Source organism: Mauremys reevesii, linkage group 1 (genome assembly GCF_016161935.1).
Source record: "Mauremys reevesii isolate NIE-2019 linkage group 1, ASM1616193v1, whole genome shotgun sequence".
In the NCBI taxonomy this organism is placed as follows: domain Eukaryota; kingdom Metazoa; phylum Chordata; order Testudines; family Geoemydidae; genus Mauremys; species Mauremys reevesii.
Window position 1 is genome coordinate 93,712,598 of NC_052623.1, and position 4,069 is coordinate 93,716,666.

The 4,069-nt window shown below is 36.8% G+C and overlaps 1 long non-coding RNA gene across 1 annotated transcript; it reads left to right on the forward strand.

Moving 5' to 3' along the window:
* Positions 1-936: 936 nt before the first annotated feature.
* LOC120373152 lies at positions 937-2,680 on the forward strand. Its single transcript, XR_005585479.1, has 4 exons — positions 937-1,084; positions 1,286-1,348; positions 1,457-1,531; positions 2,457-2,680. It is a non-coding gene; the product is annotated as an uncharacterized LOC120373152 (long non-coding RNA).
* The last annotated feature ends 1,389 nt before the right edge of the window (positions 2,681-4,069 follow it).

The window sequence follows — 4,069 nt, forward strand, 5'->3', positions numbered from 1 at the left end:
CTCCCCCACTCCGTGTTTCCTGATTTTATCATTAAGAAGTTTTCCTTTCATTTCTTTCCGTTCTTCAATTAGACGGCACGTCTCTTGCTTATCCAATTCTTGCCTTGCCTATGCTGACATTCATCTGCAACTGCTACAGTTTTTAATCACATTTCTCTGAACACAGCCCAGTTTTTTTCAGGTCCAGTCAGTGTCTTGCCTTCCTCTGCTTCTTGGCAGTGCCAGAAATCTGTTCCTTAGCTCTTGTTGGAATTTCTTGTAGTACTCTTTTGTTTTCAATGTTGTTAATTTTCTTTGCTGCTTTCGGTATGAAGTTGATCTTTCTCAGTTTTAATTTCAGTGTGGTAGCTGCTAATATCTTCTATTTGATATTCCCTTGTGTCTTGGTCAGATGACCTGTATCTTGAGCTGATGCAGATGTGATTGATATGTGTGGGATTTTTTTTTATTTTGCCACCTGCTGAATTCCATGTTTTTAAATGTAGGACTTTAATGAGGAACAGGGTGCTTGCAAGAAATTGGTTGGATACCAAGCACAATTCAATGAGTCTCTTCCCATTTTGGTTAATGATTCCCAGCCCATGATTTCCCATTGCTCTTTGCACTCCTTGGTTATCACATCCTACATTAGTTATAAAATCACCCAGCACAGGAATTAAATCATGTTTTAGTATTCTATCAGTCATATTTTGGAGACAATTATAGAACTTATATTTATCCTCATCACTATAATCCTCTGTCTGTGCATAATACAATATGACTGAAATCTTCAGGAATCTCTTTTGGAATCTGGCATATATGATGCGTTGGTTGGCAGTTTATAAGTCATTTTTGCACAGAACATGTCATAATGAGGGCTATAGTGTCAGGGGCGGCTCCAGCGCAGCAAGTCAGGCTGCCTTTGGTGGCATGCCTGCAGGAGGTCTGCCGTTCCCGCGGTTTCAGTGGCAATTTGGCGGCGGGTATGCTGAAGGCACGGGACCGGCGGACCTCCCACAGGCATGCCGCCAAAAGCCTCCTGTCTGCCATGCTTGGGGTGGCAAAATACATAGAGCTTCCCTTGTATAGTGTCTGAGTGTACATTGTAACTATGATTTAAATAGATGAAATGTTTCTTTTCTTGCTTGAAACACTTCTTATCTGCATCTGTCAGTCTGCTCTCACTGATACCCAGGATTTGCAGTCCACAGCTAATCATCTTCCTCATGATCTGCAAGATCTTTGATATTTGAAACCTTGTCTTCATGTTCCAATAACTGACTTGGAAATCTTTTCTTGTTGCCAGCATCAAACATTTTCTTGGGTCCCAAGAGACTGTCTCTCACTAGGAACCATCATGCAGCACAAGGTATTGACAGTGTTCTCCTCTTTTTTACTTGAGTGGTAACTTAGTTCCATTTCTATAACCAATGAGGGTTTTTTGTTTGTTTTGTTTTGTGTTTTTTAATGATGCTAGGTGGTTATCCTTGTGGTCAACCCACCCCACTTTGGCTGCAGACTTGGGACCAGCAGCCAAATCAAAGTGCAGGAGGTAAGGCTATTCTGAGATATACCAGGCTTGAAAAAGAATATTGCTTACCTATCTCCACCAGATAATGACTATATACAGAGTGTTGTAAGCTAGGAAGTCCAGTCTCTTCAACTGACTAATCTCAGCAATTCTGTGAATTTCTCAAGCCTTATCTAGTGACTGCTTACTCTACATCCTATAGAAGGTAGGTAAACATCCCTGCTTCCATTTTATAGATGGAGACTCTGAGGAATGCAATGGTAAAGAAACACAAATTTTCAAAAATGCAAATTGATTTTGAGGTGCTTTAATATTTGGATAGCTGATATAAGGCACCTGGTTCTGATTTTCAGATGTTTTGAGCACCTACAAGTCCTATATCCCTTGCACTTTTATATAGTCTCTAGTTTTGTGATCAGACATTATTTTTCAAATAAGATAATATATCATACATATTTTCCTTCTTAACCCAAATCTGGTCATCACTCATATTGCCATAAATTCAGGGGGACAAAAGAAAAAAAAACAATTTTCCTGGTTCCCTTAAGACCCCAAGAATCATCACAATAGGAGAGATAATGACCTGTTCCAGCTAACAGTGATAATAACAGTAAATCCGCTTAGATTCATGGGGTGCAAGTAATATATAGCTGTCAGTTTTAAAATGTTCATTTCCTGCAAATCTTTCTTATTTTGCAACATCTCTCTTACTTTCTCATCTATTTAATTTATGGAAATCCAACAATATCAGAGCATCTGCTGCATTGTTTTGCATGTCAACTATGTTTGAATGATGTGACAGTACACCTTGGGGGTCACCAAAAAAGAGTACAGTATAAAGAAGTAAAAAGTAGGACACTGCCAAGTGTTCCATGTAGTAGTAAAATACTGTGGCTTCTACCTATGAAGATTTATACTATGTTGTTTAATTTTTTTTTCTGTTTAGCTCTTTAAGAAAGACCTCTTCTTCCAGGGACAAATGATTCAATGAAGCTAGCTTGTCTGAAAGCAGCAGAGACAATAGCCAATTTGATTTTTGACATTTAGGGAGTGGAGAGAAAGAAAATAACCGAGGTCTAGAAATTGGATAATGTTAAAATAATGTGACTGGAGCCAACTGTCTTAGAAGAAAACATTTATGTCAGGGAAGACAAGATCTTTCCTTTAAGTAACAAGGAATAAATACATTTTATAGATGCTAACAACATCTTTGGTAGACAAAATACTTTCTGCCTAGCAATATTTTAGCTATAAGGTCAGTGCTTATCACTTGTATCTTTCTCTTGAAACATTTAGGATTACACAAACAAAGCTTTTCCACTAAATTGAGTGTGGGGGGAAGAAACTCCAATGGTATAAGCCTTGGCTTTCAGAGGCTACTTTTTTAATAATGCTGCTAAACTTAGTGATGTTGTAAGGAAAAATCTGAGTTAACTCCTTGTTTAAGCACAGGTACATTACAGTGCATTATAATATTTTTCTTTTTAGTTTTCACAGAGCGGCTTTATAATGTTGAGTTCATTTCTTGAATGTGCAAAGATCACTACTCATTTGTTGAAAGCATTTTCACTGCACTGTAGTCTGAATTTCATCCTGAATTTCACCTATATGGGAGTAGTTCCGCTGATCTCAGTGAAACTAGTTTCCTGAGTAAGGGTTGCTGGATTGGTCCCTTCATTTTAAAACAATAAATGTCTTTTCTCATCTTTAAAAATATTAATTATTAGAAGACACTGACAAACCTTACTCTTCTCCTTATTCAAATGCCATTCATATGCTAGTTATGTGAGAATATTATTATTATTCTGATGAGAAAATGAAAAGAAAAAGGAAGAGCTGGCTTAAGCTTCAAGAGAAAACTGAGGTTAAATATTATGAAAAAAAAATCTTGTAATGATAAGAATAGTTGACTAATGGGAAAAGCTGACAAGTGTAGCTGTGGAATCATCCTCAGTGGACACATTCAAAGCTAAAGTTTACCCCAATCTATGAACAATGGTTTAGAAATATAATAAAATCAATTTTCCTTTAATGCAGGGGATTGAATAGATGGCCCAGCAGAGGCCTCTTCCATCACAAATACTTGTTTAAAAAAAAACAACTATGCTCACAAGAGCAATATAATTTGTAACTCCTTACTAAAGAAAATAGAAATCTCTGTACCCAGCGACTTTGTGCATAGAGATTCACTGGGACCATTGGCTACCTAAAGAGTAAGGTGGCAGTAATAACGAGCATAGCCAGTGTATATGGTATATTTATCAGTATTATGTAAAAAAAAAGTCATTATGTTTCTTCTCGGTTTCTCAAAATCTGCAGAACACTCTCTAGTATGAAACAGCTTGAGCTGATCAAGCTTTTGAGCCATCTACAGATAATTTTGTGATGATTTATTCTCTATAGCTTGTCCTACATTTTACTTTGAATACAATTCCTCAAGGGCATACTTCAATTATGTTGTCATATAATTAATTGTTTTAGATACACTTTTAAATAATTATATTACAGGAAGATTTGTTTTATTGAACTTCAGTTGAGTCTGTGGCACATATTCCTGCA